The sequence below is a fragment of the Protopterus annectens genome, chromosome 2.part2, assembly GCF_019279795.1.
Source record: "Protopterus annectens isolate FY-2018-M chromosome 2.part2, PAN1.0, whole genome shotgun sequence".
Classification (NCBI taxonomy): Eukaryota; Metazoa; Chordata; order Ceratodontiformes; family Protopteridae; genus Protopterus; species Protopterus annectens.
Window position 1 is genome coordinate 269,099,296 of NC_056730.1, and position 19,547 is coordinate 269,118,842.

Here is a 19,547-nt window from a genome sequence, read left to right on the forward strand (position 1 = left end):
ATGGCTCTGGCACCAAGCATCTGTTTCTGTAAGGCCCTTTGTAGAGTATCCACATCATTTGGGGATTCAATAATGGCTCCCAGTTTGCAGTCATCTGCAAACTTTGTTAGCCAGAGTCCCTTAGTGTTGACCTGTACTTCAGAGAAGTAGATGCCAAACAAGAGCGGCCCCAGGACTGAACCCTGAGGTACTCCACTTGTCACTTGTCTGGAGCTGGATTTGGAGTTGGCTACTTTTACAGTGTGGGTTCTATCAGTAAGCCATTTTGCAACCCATTGGGTGACATAGGGATTAATGCCCAACTTAGTAAGTTTATCTATGATTCCAGAGTGGGGGATGGTGTCAAAGGCCTTGGCAAGGTCTAGATAGGCTGTGTGGACCACCTTACCCTTGTCCATGGCTCTGGAGACTGATTCAAAGAAGTCAATCAGGTTCAGGAGACAAGATCGGCCCTTCACAAACCCAAACTGGGTGGGGTCCAGTGTTTGAAGGTTGCCAATGTCTTTGTTTTGTCATACTGCAGATCCTGCAGTGGGAAAACACAAAGGAAACACAGTCATATATGTAGGCATAGGTGCATGATGACATATACAAAACATTAACAGGATATTGGTGATACTTATGTAATGTACATTGCATCTGTCAGCCAGACGTCCTCTAAACAAAAGAAAGAAACTGTTGCAGAAAAGATGAAAATCTCAGGATGCAAAAAACTCCCTTACCAGCCTCAGTAAGAAGCTGAGAACCCTCATAAAATCCTCCAAAGCTAGTTACAAAAATAAAATTGCCAAAGATTCCAAAGACATCCACAAGGCATTCTATAGCTATGTCAAGAATCTAAATGGCAATGCTCAGATCTGCTCTGAGCTACAACAGAATGGCATTAGATATACTAATCCCAAGGATATTGCCAGTATCCTGGCAGATCGATTCAGTGCATACTTCACCCCCCTCTTAACCCCTAAAGGGCCCATCTCAATACCGAAAGATTGCCAAATTCTGGTAATAATGGCCACACAGGTAAAAAACACACTCTCCAAAGCTAAGAATACAGCATCCATGGGACCAGACGACATCCCAGGCTGTGTAATACATGAACTACAAAATGAACTGGCACCTCACCTAAGTCTCATGTTTAATCATAGCCTCACTACAGGCTTCGCACCCAGTGAGTGGCGCACAGCTACAGTTATCCCACTCCACAAGGGGGGATCCACCTTGGATCTGGAGAACTACTGCCTACACAGTCTGATGAGCCTGATCTACAAGGCCATGGAATGTATTATCATGGAACTTATAAACAAAGACATTGGCAACCTTCAAACACTGGACCCCATGCAGTTTGGATTCATGAAGGGCCAATCTTGTCTCCTGAACCTGATTGACTTCTTCAAATCAGTCTCCAGAGCCATGGACAAGGGTAAGGGGGTCTATACAGCCTATCTGGACCTTGCCAAGGCCTTCAACACCATCCCCCACTCTGGCATCATAGATAAACTTACTAAGTTGGGCATTAATCCCTACATCACTCGATGGGTTGTCAACTGGCTTACTGACAAAACCCACACTGTAAAAGTAGCCGACTCCAAATCCAGCTCCAGACAAGTGACAAGTGGAGTACCTCAGGGTTCAGTCCTAGGACTGCTCTTGTTTGGCATCTACTTCTCTGAAGAACAGGCCAACACTAAGGGACTCTGGCTAACAAAGTTTGCAGATGACTGCAAACTGGGAGCCATTATTGAATCCCCAAATGATGTGGATATTCTACAAAAGGGCATTACAGAAACAGATGCTTGGTGCCAGAACCATGGGCTCAAGCTCAATGCCAAGAAATGTATAGTTATCCCCTTTGGGAAAAAACTTGTACCAATGAATTACCACATAGGTGGCAGTACACTAAACACCAAAAGTGTGATAACAGGCTTAGGGACACAGGTGGACAGTAGTCTCACCTTCGATAACTACATCGCCACAACAGTCAGGAAATCCTTCTATGTGGCACACCTTATCACTAAAGGCTTTTCATCCAAAAAAAAAAGGTCATTGTCTCACTTTACTCATCCCTCATTAGACCCATTATAGAATACAACACCCCGTTTGGTATGTACCTCTCAAGACATCTGCAACAACTGGAAAGACTGCAGAAATACCTCACTAAAAGAATCACAGGCCTAAAGCAGATGCCCTATGCTGATCATCTAAAAAAACTCCACCTATACACTGTCACATATCATCTACTCAGAGGTGGTCTCTGCTTAACATACAAGGCCAAGTCAAACCCAGAGCTGTTGGACATGCTACACTTAAAGAAATCCCAATCCCTCAGAGACATACACTCCAGGGATCTAAACCTTGTCATCACAATGAACAAAACATGCTGGATGGAGAGGTTCCTGACCCAGAGACTCCCCAGACTCTGGAATAGACTGCCCATACATGTCAAGCAGAGCACCTCTTTGGCGCTTTTCAAAAGGAACCTTGATGATTAGATGGAGATAGGAAATTAACCCCGGGGATCACTTCAGTCGCCCTACTAGACAGGGGTCCAGAGAAGTAAATACTGTGGGAAGAAATAGCCAGGAAATTGTTATGGCTAGGCTTGTATAGGCCCAAGGGCCGATAGCCTAGTACCAACCTATGAACCTATGAACCTATATGAAATACAGTGACATTAATTTCATACCTCATAGTTGTGTTACAGTACTGCAGCTTATAAAGATGGTGGGAAACCTGGACTGTTTGTAGGTGCACCTACATGGCTCATGTTCCCAGAAGATGTAGCTATAGGTTGCAATTTATTTATTTATTTATTTTATTTATTTTATTTTATATTTGTCAACCAGGAAATTATGACTGGACCAGGTCCATTTTCAGTGGAGGCCCGGGGAGAAAAGCTCTGGCATCAAGTTATAAAAATACAGTACATCCAGCATAATACACAAAACAGGTTACATCATGTATGCTGAGCATAGTAATATAACAAGAAATTAATCAAACACTCCAGGTAAAAGAAGATATAGAACATAGGTAAAAAGACAATGTCAGTTATACATTGGTAAGAGAAGAAAATATATCAAGTAAGATTATACAGTTAAAAGTACCCTTTCAGATGGCCAAGCCTACAGGGGATCAGAGGTCCAGCATGTGATCAGAGAGGAGTTTGGGGAGTTAATAGTAGTATGGGTAGGGTTATGTGATACGAGGGCATAACCAGGTACAAAGAAGGTGCAATTTGAGGGAGGTTTTGAATATGGATCTGGAGGGGGCAGTGGACATGGATAGGAGAAGAGAGTTCCAATTTCAGGCAACGGTGTGGGAGTTGAGCACTTTCCCTGCATTATTGTTAGCCTTGGTGATGGAGACGAGAGATTTTTCACTGGATCTTAGGTACCGGTTTACAGTATAGACAGTAAGTAGGTTGGATAATGAGGGTTTTTTTACAGGATATTTGAGAATATTGTAGGCTGCGCCCAGCTAGTGTTAGTTAAGTAGCTGTCAGTATGACAGTATACACCACTCACATGACAGGAAGAAAAGGCAGTAACAGGTAATGGTCATAGTAACGGTATATGGATACACTTACCTGTCATGTCTTGCTGCTGTGCAAAAGTTGATGGACCTGTGAAAGTGAATTTAGACAAAATTAAACATGTTGGTTGTAGTGTTACATATGTACTGAAGTTGTACGGCAATATGTCATTACACTTACATTGGTCATCATCAGCATGTGTGCCCTCATGTGCAGGATGCAGATCTGCTACTGCAACACATGAATGACAATATATATGCAAAGTAAAACATACATGTGCAGCTGAACACAACTGCTTCTATGCTACCTTGAGTATGCGGCACTCCCCTCTTGCCATACACAACGATACAAGATACTGTGTGTCTGGGGTAGTCAGTCATGGAGAACTACTGGTGGTATCCCTAGATCTCTCATAATAATATCCCCTGTTGGCTGCATGAAGGATCATGTCAGAGCACCATTAGAGACAGGCCTCCCTGTATCTCTTGTGACATTCCAGAGCATTAATCATGTTAATGAGGTCGGTCCATACTTCTTTCCTCCAAACTGTATTTCCTGCCTATTCAAGGAGTCTCTGTCTATGTTGGAGCAGTGTATCTATTACCTGATTTTCCTGTGGTGAAAAATTGTCAACCCTAGGTATGCTGACCATCCGGAAGACAGTAATATGTACGTGGTTAGATTAATGTGGGGTCCCACATATGGAGAAAATTATGCTGACAGCTTTTGCCAATTTATCTTCTCTGCATTCCTGTGCACTGCAAAATTATATGAAATAGTCCCTGTCCTGTGTAGTAGTGTGACATATAAAACAACATATATGATATGAAAACAATGCCTGAATATATAAGACATGGAACAACATCATAACTTGTTATACCTGTAGAGACTGTATGTGGGATTTGAACTGATTACTGTGGAAATCCTAGCAGTGAAAGAACAACCACAACACCATTGTGCCATACAGTCTCTACTATATCTCTAAACTGTCCATATTTTCACAGAATATCTAGATTTTTTTACCTAATATTTTTGGTCTGTTCCTCATACAATTTTTTTTTTTCTGGTTAATATTTGGTAAATAATCATGGTTTAAAATCAGGAAATACTGATAGACATCTGAGTTTCAGACTTCATACCATTCAAGAAATTCATGCTAATGCAAAACTTGTTATTATTGTCAACTTTGTGTGTTTGCAAGAACGATATTTAAAAAACTGTCCCTATTTTAGAGCCTTTGTCTCACTATTAATATATGGGTGTATACAGATTTTTTGCTCAAAAATGTTGAGAGGTATGATCTGTACAGTCTGCATGCTGTTCATATTAAGATAATACTCATAACATATGTGTAAGACTATAATAGTGGATGGCTTTCAGATACATCCTGTATTGTCAATAGATGTTAAGCAACATGAGCCTAAACTGACAACCTGGGAAAAAAAGTCATAGTAACCTAAACTTTTATACATGAATAGCCTATATCAACACTATATCAATAGTAATCAGTGAATGCTATCTACATTTCATCTGTGTGAGAGGAAAATCAGTGATAACTATTACTCTTACTACAAAGTATCTGTTATCCAGGAAGTTTTGAGTACTTGACATTATGGTCTCAGCATTTTGAAATTCGACTTTATGGTAAGTCGACAAAATTAAGTAAATCCCTGTGTGCAATTGAATGACTTACAGAAACTGTTAGAAAGTCTCCCTATCCATAGACATACCACAGATAGTACATGATAAACAGACATAAACACAGATATAGTTTTAGTGGGACAATATTTGTATTACATGTTTTAATAAGTATCAGTGAATACATATCCTTTACATAGCTACAAATACATACTACATAGCAATGTATGGATACTATAAGAATCTATAGGTTTCCATAGTTATACCACAGACTGTACAGAGACACTGGCGAAATATACAGATATTTTGTTGAGCGCCCTTATATACTGTTCTCTGGTACTGTTTACAGTTTTCTGCACAAGTGTATATAGGGAAGCACTGCTTGTTAATGAAGCAGTCGTACCCGGGTTCATATTACATTATCAAAAGATAACATAATTGAATGATCAAAACTTTGAAATGGCAGCATTTCAAAGCTTTTATTGTGGGGGGCTGTGCCCCCCACACCCTCCGCTAAATATATATTCCAACTCCGAGATCGCACTACAGTGAGAAAAGTGTAAATATTCCAATCCTCACTGTACTGCGATCCCACAATGCGATCTTCAAAATGCTGCCATTTCGAAGTTTTGATCATACAATTACATTATCTTTCGATAATGTACTAGGAACCTGTTGTACCCACCTGTATGCATACAGGTCAATGCTGTACCCCCTCCAAGTCACATACATTTTTAGTACTGCGCAAAGTTTTTTACAAAGCATCAATTTAAGCATATGCACATACATTTAGAAGGAGCAGTGATAGCATAGGTCCAAAAGGAGAGAAACATATTCCACTACAACAGTGCAGGTGCAACATTACCTTTGCAGCTACCATGAGTCAGGTATAACTGAAAGTAAGACCAGCTATGTCCACACAGTTTTTAAGTCCCGTTTGCATCATACATAATTAATGAGGTTCATTAAAATTCAAGGTTTTGGAATCCTATCTGTGTACGTCCATATAAATTCTCAAAATTCTGCACAACACGGTGGTGTTTCCATATTCATAAAGGATGCGCACACTTTCAGACTGGTAGCCCAACATAACTCATCAGAGATACTTCAGGTGCAGCTAACACTGGGTAAGACAGTGATCAGGTTGTAGCCTGCTATAGGTTCCCAACTGTGTCTCAAGACTCACACTCTACGTTCCTAAGCACCCTGGAGAATATTAGGGTCCAACCTAACACTCTCTTACTAGGTGACTTCAACTACTCTTCCATTAACTGGGTAAACTACTCATGTACCAATACACTTGCCCAACGTTTCCTGGAGTTCAATAATTTCAATGTCCCGGAGCAGCAGCTCATTCTTACCCCCACTAGAGGTAGCAATATCCTTGCCCTGGTCATTACTAACATGGGCAACCATTGCTCTACACCAATAGTCAGCTCCTCCCTGGTTAGACCTGACCACAAACTAATCACCTTGGAAATCCGCATCCCTCCCACCACACCCCCTGCAAAGGTAACTACCAGGAAAAACTACTCCAAAGCTAACTTTGTGCACCTAAAAACAGAGGTGGCTAACTTCACGCCACTCATGCAAATGGAGAATAGTTGCATGACCACAGAATCATATACCAATGCACTGTACGAACACGTACACAAATGCATGGATCTTGCCACACCCAATAGAACCAAAATGCTCTCCTCCAAAAAAAAGAAGCCAATCTGGTGGTCCCCTGCCATAAACAAACTCTACAACAGAAGGAGGAAACTGTTGCAGAATAAAGTGAAGTCCCAAGAGTGGAAAAATTCCCTTATTAGTCTCAACAAAAAGTTGAGAGTCGTCATCAAATTCTTTAAAGCTAGCTAGGAAAACAGAATTGCAGCATATAGTAAAGACAACCACAAGGCCTTCTATAGTTATGTAAATAATCTCCATGGCAATACCCAGCTTTGCTCTGACCTACTGCATAATAGTACCTTCTATACCGAGCCAACAGATATTGCCAGTATACTGGCTGACAAATTAAGTGCAAACTTTACCCCCCCCCCAAAGGACCAATCACAATATCTGTAAATTGCCAGACACCCAGTATTACTGCTGCACAGGTTAAAGCAGCACAGTCCAAGGCCAAGAATACAGCTTCCATGAGACCTGACAATATCCCTTGCTGTGTTCTACATGAACTACAGAGTGAACTGGCACCTCACCTGTGTGGCCTGTTCAATCACAGATTCACCTCAGGCTTTTTCCCTACCAAATGGTGTACTGCTACACAAAGAATGACTGACTACAGAACCTAGGAACTATCACCACATTAGCCTGACGAGTACGATATGCAAAGCTATGGAACGCAACATCATGGACCTAATAAACAAGGATATAGGGAATCTCCAAACTCTGGATCCTACACAGTTTGGTTTTGTGAAGGGTAGATCATGCCTCCTCAACTTGGTCAATTTCTTTGAGTTAGTTAGCAGAGCTGTGGATGAAGGCAAGGTTGTTCATACAGCTTACCTTGATCTGGCCAAGGCTTTTGATACCATTCCCCACTCAGGAATCATAGAAAAACTCACTAAGCTTGGCATCAACCCCTATATCACTTGATGGGTTGCAAACTAGGCTCACAGACAGAACCCATAGTGTGAAAGTAGCTGACTCCATGTCAGACTGCCGACTAATCACGAGTGGAGTCCCACAGGGTCAGTCCTGGGTCCTCTCCTCTTTGGTATCTACTTCTCTGAAGTCCAGGCCAACACGAAGTGACTCTGGCTGACACAGTTCACAGACAATTGCAAGTTGGGAGCTATTATTAATTTCCCAAGTGATGTTGACCTCCTACAGAATGACCTCACTGAGACCAAAGACTGGTGTCAGAACCATGGCCTTAAACTCAATGCCAAAAAATGTGTTAAATACCTTGAGAAAGAGAAAAGGCTGGTAATCATGCCTAAGGTAATCATAGCAAAAACTACAGGTTCTTCTATTTCAGAACAGGGACATCTTTTCAGAAATTCTAACCAGAAGCATGCATATCTATCACTATATAGAAACAGTTATTGAAAAAAAGCAAACATGAAACCAATAGGGTGCATAGGTCCCAGAAACAAGCAGTCTGCAAGGAAATACATGAAATGCTGGACCTGGGAATAATTAAATAGTCAAATAGTGAGTAGAACCTAATAGTCTCACACCCAGAACTGGACTGAACTGTCGAATTTTGTAATGACTTAAATAAACTCAATAGTGCCTTCTTATTCGATAGCTACCCTGTGATCCAGGTAGATGATTTAACAGGGTGGCTAGGGAAGTCTAGGTTCTTGACCATCCTGCATCAAACAAAAGGGCATTGGAGGTCAAGAAGAAGACTGCCTTCTCAACTGCTGATGATCTATTTTCAGTGCATCTATTTACGTTTTGACCTTCATGGGGCCCCACCTTCGTTTGATGACTGATGGATCATACACTTAGACATCACAATCCTTGCTCTGTAGCCTACTTGGATATAGTCATGCTCTTGGATGATTGGGATTCACATATTCCAAAAGTCAACTCTGTGTCTGAATATTTGAAACAAAATGGGATTGCAGTCTATGCTTCAAAGTGTAGAGTGAAAATGACAGCAGTACGGTATCTGTGGTATATGACTGGAAGGTAAAACATCAAACCCCAAAAAGAGAAAATTTAAGCTGTTAAGAAATAGTCTGTAATGTCTTGCAGGTTATTACAGGGAATATGTATACACCATTTTGGCTGTATTGCATGCCTCCTTACAGATATTATTTAAAGGAAGCTGCCCAATAAAGTTAGGTGGACTCTTGAGGTTGAAGAATCCTTTCAGTAATTAAAGAAGAGCCTGTGTTCAGAATCCACGGTGATGTCCTCCTATTTTTCTAAAACATCTACTGTGTACAAAGATGCCTTAGATGAGGAGTTAAGGATAGTGTTATCCCAGAGGGAAAGGAACAAGAAACATTCCATATGCTATTTGGGTAGCAAGTTGTCAAAGGCAGAGACCATATATTTGATAACAGAGAGAGAGAGAGAGAGAGAGATAGAGAGAGAGAGAGACTGCCTAGCCATAAAGTGAGCCTTAGGGTAATTGCACTACTAGCTAGGCAATTTCTCTGATTGCGAATCGTGCCAGTTATTGTAGTTACTTTAGTTAAAGGATGGCAATGCTAAGGTGTGTAACTGGGTCCTGGCACCACAGCCATTTTGCCTTGCCTGTAAATATGGTACTGATTTGTTGTTATCTATTACAATACAAATAGTCTGTCAGTGGCCTATAGATCATCTATAATGAAAATCTGGAACAACCTCCCCTCAAACTTGAGAAACACCACGCAAACAGGTTCAAAAAAGAATTAAAACACGTCTAAAAAATTGTACCTGTCCCTGTCAGGATCCTACCTGATCATTCTCTGCCTTGGCCAAATATAATTTATCTCAAACATTTTCCTGACTGCAAATTCCCTACTCCTCTTTGTACTTGTTCTCAAATCCTATGTATTTTCTACATTTTTCAATGATATTTCTGTATATGTTTACAATTATGCTGTATTTTTTTAATTAGTTCACTAATTTGTGTCATTATGTAAATAAAAATTATTGTTGGAGCTTTTCTTCTGGGGTCTCCTCTGAAAATGGGCTTGTGCTCAGTTGGACCAACCCGATTAACAAATGTGAAATAAATAAATAATATAGATTTTTTGTGAAGCTTGCAGCCAAAGAATTCAAGCTGGTGTGTTCCTCTGTAACACTGCATGGTGTTTGCTAACAGGTCTCAGATACACTTGACACATGAAAGTCAAAATTTGGTGTATTAATGAGTTTTTCTGCACAGTATTGCAGTTACCTGTTGATGATGTTAAAAATGTACTTGTCTTGTTTGTCTTATTGATAACATAATGTAATTCAGATTGCAATGTAAGATAGTCTTTTTAAGGGTAATACCTGCAGTTAGAATAAGAGTGGCACTAGGTATAGGTTTGCACCTACTTAATTTAAAGGCAGAACAATATAGAGAGTTTGGAAAGTAGCAGAAGACTCTGAAGCATATCCATGAGAAGAAGAGATGAAAAGAGACCAGAGTTGTGGTTCTAAAAAGGAGTCAGCAAAGAGAGACTGAAATGCTGGTGAAACTCCTGGTAATAAAACCTTTAGAAAAAGACTTTGATGCAGATTCAGTAAAGTCTGCATAGCCCACTAAAACCATATGCACATCACGGCATGATGCAAACACAGTAACATACCATTTTGTATTCAATAAGTGGCTCTACATGGTGTGTAGAGCAGCACAAACACAGTAAATGTCATGGCATGTTAATTACAACATAAGCAGTTGAATTGTATGCTAATCAACCAATTCAAGATGGAGGAGCTACTCAACAAGTTATAAAAGCAAACATGTAGACTTAATTCATGCTTTCCCTGCAAATTCCAAAACCTATTGGAATACAGCCACAGAAGGCACTCTACATAGAAACACTGTTAGGGGCCGCAGTTACTGATATACATATGTATGTGCAACAGGCAGAATTCTATGCTGCTGCTGCTGCAAATATACCTCAGCTTTGAAGAAGGGTAGACCCGTTAACTTAACATGGTCTGAATGATGTGGAAATTGTAGCATACTACAGGGTGCATAGAGGTATACTACAGGAACTCTGCAACCTCTGTCATCCACAACTGACAGCAAGAGCAAACCAAAGGGAATCAATACCCGGGGAGACTAAGGTATGTGCAGCACTTAGAGTTTTACCTAGAGAAACATTTCAGAGGCCAGCAGGGAATATGCTGGGGATATCACAGACATCAGTCTCCAGGATCCTACATCAGTTCCAGAATGCTATGCTATATGTCACTGACAGCATGCAATTTTCTTCATACATCCATGCAAATATCAGGATGACTACACAATTGCAAAAACAAAACTCTTGAAACCCAGCTTGTGATGTGGAAACACACAATTAGTACTTGGCTCCCCCACCCCAAAAGCAAAAGAAAAATGACAGTTTGTAAAATCCAAGGAATAACACATAATTCACCTGTTATGAATGCTTTCCATACAATGTTCACAAAATGTGTCCACGTGTACAACTCAAAAGTAAATTGTATATGATTGACAATGTAGTATTTTGCATTGCCATGGAATAAGTTAGAAAAGACTGTAAGGTAACCTATTTAAAAAAATAACACTTATAACTAGAGTCAATAAGGCTGTCTGTTTGTGAAAGTCAGTGCATGGCAAAATGCCTATGCCAAGAGTGAAGTATAAGAAGTGCATATAGATAACAGTTTAATCCCATAATGCAGATATATAACAATTCTCTTCATAACATGTGAACAAACCTTGCATATACCAGAAAAAAGCAAGCATGCTCTAGCAACATCAGAAGCCTTCTGTGCAGATAAATCTAAATGAATGTCAGTCCTCTGTGCTCTACAGATACACAAATCCTCATACCTTCAAGTTCCCTAGCTACATAGTTACATTGTTATGGTGTAGACTCATGCCTTTGAGCAGAGTGAAGATGCAGCTGAAGTGTGAACTCATTAGAATTGCTGAATCCCAAACTTTTGGATTCGTGTAGCAAATGTAAACATAGTGCAGGCACTACCTCAGTGTTTGTTGCTAATGGATTGCAACTGTGAATGGTTAGTGGAAGGGAGAAGGAATACACAACAACTCAGTCTCCCTTACCAGCAGTGGGTGTGTCAGCCAGAATATACTTACAAAGAGTAGAAGTAATTGTATCAAGGTTTTAAAGGGAAGTGAGGAGCACACATTTCTCAGTTTCTGTTCACTAATACCAAAACTCATCTGCCTTTGTTAAAAACTGCATATTATTGTCATTTAATATTCTTATACATTTTAAGGACAATTATAAAAAATGCCTTACAGACTGCATATCTGACACCACTGCTCAAATAAGAGAAGAATGAATACAATACAAAGTTAAGACAGAGCTGTATTGCTCCAAAAACACTAATAAATGGTTGTGTGATCAGTCATTACATTAAATATGTAAATAACACATGTACAAACAACAGAGAGTGTGCAAGTGTTATATGTCTTATTAATACTGTGGATGAAATGTGACATGCTTGTATGCACAATGATTTGCATTCTTGCTTCAAAGTTGTTTCTTTAGCAAAGAGGGATAAGACACCTTAGTGCATTTTGTAGGTTCACCGGTGTGATAGTTCAACTCCACACTTGAGCAAAATTCTCTAATATGTGGAAAAATGTATTTTGTAATGTTGTTATGTTTTTCTATTTATTTATTTTTTCATTAATATTTGCACGGCTGAGTGCAAGCATGGTGAAATGGAAAAATCAAATAAATTTCATGTAATGTACTTCTATGATAAAGACTACATAGACTACACTTGTGAATCATGTGTGTGTAACATACCTGCTAAACATGATAAAACACACAGTGTATGCTATCTGTAGATAATGATTCAAGTCCCACATTTGTCTTTTAAGGATGAAACCTAATAAATACTGCTCACAAGAATAAAATAAGGTGAACTTTGCTTGTTACCTTACAACTTTGCTTAAGTTCATGCCAACCTGGTGCAATGGCCCACACACAAAGCAGACAGAACACCTGCAGACAGTAGTTAATTTCAAAATGGATACATTGTTGCATTTTTTTCCTTGCCATCGCACAAACCCTCTAAGTGGCATTGCGCCGTGGTCAGCAACTTTCTTTAACACCTGAGGGTCAAGAAGACCTGCAGACAGGAAGCAGACAGTAGATAATTTCAAAATGGATACATTGCATCCTGTACAGTTTGCCACCACACAAACAGGCTAAAAGGCATTGCACGTCAGCAGCACACATACTTAATAATGCATATGAAAATATACAGCTGTTCTTTCACTGTACTCTGTATACTACTTATGTCAGGGTACCTCCCCAACAGATATATATACCAATTCCGAGGTCGAATTAAAGTTGAGAAAGGGCACGTTTTCTTATAGCTAAGTTACCAGGAAGTAAGTAGTATGTTGTGGTTTCTCTATGGTGGTCAACTATGGCCATTTGATGATTTTTTTTTTTTAACATATAAGCATGTTTGGTATTATTAAAGTTTGATGGGCTAACATTAGAGTATTAGCCGTTCGATGTAACTTTTATTTGATGGCTGAAAATAGACCCTCATATGTGCAAAATATACACATTACTACTATAAAACAAACACAATACTGGCTATGGAATGAAGAAAGAGTTGTTTCTAATGTTAAGCGCTTTTTATTTAATGCATTAGTAAACTTCATCAGATAAAATCAGTGTAACAAATTCACAACAGTTGAATAGTTTAAAATTTGGTGTCCTTTTTCTACTACAGGAGATGACATCACAAACCTAAATGTTATGCTACTTCCCCCATCGCATGTATCATTATTCATGAGTAAATGAATATTCATGTATATTACTAATCATTACAAATCCACCAAATACAATGTTATGCAACTACATAAGTTAAAAAATAGTATAAAGTGCCTAAGATACTAGATTAAATATGTATGCATTTATATACATGAATAAAATATTGATTTCAACCAAAACTTATTGTCATTACCAAAACAACCTTTATCTACTCAAAGCTTTTAATTTTAAAATGCTGTTAATACTGCAAAGATCATTCAGTCCAGGCCATGCATAAGAATGGAGGATGAGCCGCCATATAAGCTCTGCCTTCTCCAATGGTAGTTCCCAGGGTCCACCTCTAACATTACTAAGCACTTGCTGCAATATTGCAAATCTAAAATAATGATCATGTTGTTCATGCACATGTTTAGCTAATGCATTATTTAACTGATCTTTCCTTATTGCATACATGTGCGCATAAATTCTTTCCATAAGAGACCTGGTGATTTTTCCTATATAAAATGCTGGGCAGAGTTGATATACTGCCACATATATTACCCCCTAAGAATTACAATAAAATTTGCCCTTAATAGTATATTCTATGCCCTTTATCTGTATGCATTGGCCTTGATGTATGTGTCTACAATAACTGCACATTCCACATTTATTCATTATAACCATTGATTTATTGGCCATACAGCTTATCCTGCCTTTCTCCAATAGATTTTTAAAATAACTTGCGCTCCTTGCCACCATTTTGAAACCATGACACAATTTTGTTCTAATATTCAAATCCTCATGCATAAGTGCCCAGTTTTTCATCATAATAGCTTTAATTTCATAAAAATGTGTATTAAATGTTGTTATAAACAGTGCAGCATTGTCCAGGCCATGTTCACTCACATCTAAGGGCATAGGGTTATTATTATATGATAAAATAGGTGTAAAATGACCATTTGATCTTTTTGTTTTTACTTCATTATACAATTCTCTAAGCATATGATTGGATAGCCCCTCTTTTTAAACATGTCCATCAAATTATTGCACTCGATTTCAAAGTCCTTATTTAAGCTAACCATCCTTGCCGCCCAGACAAGCTGTCCCTTTACTACTGATTTCTTATTAATTGCCGGGTGTGCACTAGAAAAATGCAAGAATGAATTTAAGTAGGTTGGTTTTCTCTAAATATTTGCTATAAATCTTTTATTGTCCCTATCCTTTCTCAAAATGACATCCAAAAAATTAGTCTCATTATTGTCCACTTGCTGTATAAATGTCAAATAAGAAGTGGTTGTATTAATATATGAGAGAAATGTATCTAGTGCTGCTTGACTACCCTTCCAAAGGATGAATATGTCATCCAAATAATGTAAATGTAGGCTAATATGCTGAGAAAAATTCACTACCATAAATGTACTGCTGTTCCCACACAGCCATAACTATGTTCGCAAAAATTGTGCCACAAGGTGAGCCCATGGCTACACCCACCTGTTGCAAAAAAATATCTGCCCTTAAAATACATGTAATTATTTTTAAGAACTATTTCCAAGAGTTCAGTATACAAGTTAATTTTGGACTGTGTAATCCCCTGAGCACCTAGAAAGATTTCTATAACCTGTATACCATCTTCATGAGGGATCACAGAGAATAGGTCCTTGATGTTCACTGTTACAACTATACTCTGATCACAATACTGTGTATGTTTAATTAACTCAAGGAAATGCCATGAGTCCTTACAAATTTGGGGACATTTCATTATTAAACTCTTTAAACTGTTGTTCAAATACTTTGCACACGCATAAGTTATAGAATTACGACTGTCCACTATCTGTCGTAATGGTGGATTTTTGACATTCTTATGCACCTTATATGCACAATGTAAGGATTACTTTGATCAATAATCAGTTATAGTTTGCAATTGATAAGAAGCATACTTAAATTTAAAAGTACAAATAACTTATTAACATTGTAATAATTTATGATATGTCACATATGACGGCACTGTTTATCTCTTTTTTTCTCCCACCCAAACCCTTTTTTCTTTTTTTTATTTGCATTTGTTTATATGTGTGGTCATAACATTTGAATGTCATCAATTTTTGTCAACTCAAACAATGCTTTACAGCATAGGGAGGTAGGGCTCAGTCTGCCCCACTCCACCTTCATGTGCACTGATGCCCAGCACATCTGGGACCTAACCTGGCAGTGCTATCTCTGCTGCCTCTGCACTGCCTGCGTCTTCTACATCAGGTAGCATTATCCCATCAGCTTGTGCAATGGTACCTTCCTGGAGTAGTGGTAGAGGTGGGTATTTTGTTACCTGCCAGGAGATGCCAGGCTTGGTGCAAAGGGGCATGCGCAGTACCATTTTTCCATGCCTATGCCAGAAGGAGAGAATGCTGTGTATTACGTTATGTAAACGAAGATGTTAAGCACCCCAGCAGCCAACAGAGTAAAGAGACAGTGATGGCAGTTCTGCAGGTGAGGACTAGATTTTTACTTTCCCCATGCTTGATAGGCATGGGCTTCTGATGTCCCCTCCTTGTCTCCAGTCTTGGTGTCCCCAACCTGTTGCATCCCTCACCACCCCTGTGTTTTGTTTTGTCTGTCCTGTTTTTCTGCATCCACTTCCTCATCTATCTTACTTACTTAACCCAGAAATACATGTCTCTTACCCAACATTCCTCTCTTACTAAAGTAAAAAATAAAAAGTCGGCAGCTGTCCCACAAAAGATACACACACACACACACACGCACACACACAGACACACACACACACACACACACACACACACACACACACACACACACACACACACACACACACACACACACAGAGACACACACATGCACACACACACAGCTCTCAACTTCACATAGGTGTCTTCTCAACACACTTGATTCAGTCCAATTGGCTATACAACATGACTGAGTTGTTGTCACCCATCTTTCTTGAGATGACAGTCCAAATTCAGCTAATATTCTATAAATATTTTCATTTTTCACTGTTGAAGAAGTGTATACCTGTGGTTCTTTCCTACATCACTCCTGCAAATTCATCTATTGCTTTCCTTTGTTCTTCCCCGTGCTTGCCCCTATGTCACCCTTTTCCTATCTACCCATTTTAACACTGTTAATCTGATGAAAAAATAGAATCACACACCATGCACATAAGTGAATACAACTCAGTGAAACCTTTCACTTTTTGTCCTCTGTGTTTGCATGGAGTTTGGCATTGTGCACCAGTGCTGAGCGATGCTGAACTGCTCTTCACTGGTGAGGTTACCTCAACACAATGCTGCTTAAACTCTCTGTGCTATGGAAGCACACAGTTACACTAGCTTTAAGAATTATTTTCTAATATTATAAATACATATTTAAAATGGTTTACTATTGAAATGTGGAAATGCACTTTGACAAAAATGGGTTGGTTGAATGTGTGTTCTAACAACACCAGTAATGTCGAACTGAAAGTATACAACTTTTTATTAGCAAAAGTAAATACACATTCTCTAATATGAAGCTGACATTTTCAAATGAAATAGAGGTATAGTGCAGATCAGAAAATGTGTCCCATTTTCCTCAGTATAGTACAATCTCAGAGTTGCTATATATAATATTCAGGGGGTGTGGGAGTGCAGGTGTGCTTGCCCCCTGCAAAAACATTACAGATAACATGTACTTTCGACATTGGAACTTCAAGTGTTCGAATGTTGATTCCATGGTTACCATTTCTGACATTTTGCTAATTCGGTGTTTCCAAATGCAGATAAGTCGATCATTTTGTGGAAAAATGTTTGATTTTTCCACATTTTGATAGTAAACCATTTAAAATTACTATATGGAGCTGGATTTGAACCCTGTATCATCCGGGATCTAAAAAATATCTCAATGCACCTACACCTGTTGCTACAGAGTCAGCTAAGCCGTAGGTGTGTTTCTTACAGTCACTACTATCAAAAGTGCTGACTGATGTGCCTTTTTGTTAAATGTGCTTGCACAGAGGTAAGCAAATCAATAGAACTGTCATAGTTTTCTCAATGAAGCAGAGGATCTCGTTTTCTTGTCACTTAAATTCTTACAAATAGATAAAGTAGTATAAATGTGTATCTTGCATTTGCAAACACTTTTCAGTCAATCACAGAAACCAGCTGCTTGGCGGCGTGCTATGGAAAGGGCACATTAGCATGTATTACTTATGCTGACTTCCCACTTAGTCTTCATCCCATGAATGTACATGCAAAAACACAACCAAAGATAAGGCACTTGTTAAGAAAACATATTTACACTGTAATCATGTGTTACCTGAACTCATGCACTTGGAACTTGGTCTCTCAGTACTTGTTCCCAAATATATCAACTACATTACAGAAATAAATAAAGAAAAATCTTTCTTATATACCATGTACATGTTAATACTGACAATACATATTCAGATTTTCCAATACTTGTAGTAATGTGGACAGGTAAAGCTGTCTCTTAATGTATACCTATACACTGGAAACACAACTGAAAATAATACACTTTGCACACTCATCAATCTGGTAACATGCAGGACTTTAAATTCTAGACAGTCATACATGGCTAGCTATCCATTTCATATAGGCCTCCCAACATCTTCTCTCCAACATCCACTGATGATGTCATCCAATATAAATTGTTTTGCAGCATTATAAAAGTGAGACTTGTAATGTGATGCTTGCATCAAATACCTAGCTTTCTAGATGGTATACTTAGACAGGTGTTCTGTTTTCACTGCAGTCAACAGGTGTGTGTGTGTGTGTGTGTGTGTGTGTGTGTGTGTGTGTGTGTGTGTGTGTGTGTGTGTGTGTGTGTGTGTGTGTGTGTGTGTGTGTGTGTGTGTGTGTGTGTGTGTGTGTGTGTGTGTGTGTGTGTGTGTGTGTGTTTGTTCAGTTGGGTGACATTCAAGACACCACTTTACACCTGAATGTGGGACACTGCTATTACCATCCTCATCTCATCAGACACTGCTGATGTCATTACTTATAAAGTGTTGTCCGACACTGTCCAATTCAGACTTGTGTTGTGGCACTTGCATCAAATATTGAGTTCTCAAGTCAGTCTACTTAGGGGTTCTGCTCTCACTGCATTCAACTGGTGTGTGTATTTGTGTGTTTATTCAGTTGGTTGACATTCAAGATACGACTTTACATCTGCATGTGGGACACCTCTCTTACCATCCCTTTCTCACCAAACACTGTTTATGTCATCACTTATAAAGTGCTGTCCAACACTGTCCAAGTCAGACTTGTGATGTGGCACTTGCATTAAATACTGAGTTCTGTAGTCTATGTACTTAGCAGTGGTTCTGCTCTTAATGCAGTCAACTGCTGTGTGGGTTGTTCAGTTGGTTGACATTCAAGAGACCATTTTACACCTGCATTTGGGAACCTTCTATTACCATCCTTTTCTCACCAGACACATTTGATGTCATCACTTATAAAGTGTTCCCAGCAGTGTAAATGCCATACATGCTGTGACACTTGTTTTAAGTACTATGCTTTGTAAATACTTAAGTTAGGGTTCAATCTTCACTGCAGTCAACAATCATTATAGTGAAAAATGTATAACAATATGTGAGTCCACAGCTATGTCAAACCCTACTCCAAACTTTTCATTATAGCATACAATGATGATATAATCCTGTATAACATGCACTCTGACAGTATTCAAGAAAACCTGTGCTGTGGCAGTAACATTAACTATTGTGTTTGCAAGCTATTTTACCTACACATATAGGGGTTTTAATCTGACAGCAGGCATCTTGCATGTCTATACATATACCTATCACTTTTGAGACAACTTTAGACAGGGATGTGATTCTACGTCCATGTCCTACACTCCTTCCAACATCTTCTCCTCAGCATACAATTATGCTATAATACTTGAAGTGCAATGTGACAGTGTTACACTCAGTGTTACCGAGTGTGACAGTGTTACACTCAGAGATATGTGGTATTACTAATGTTACATTAGAT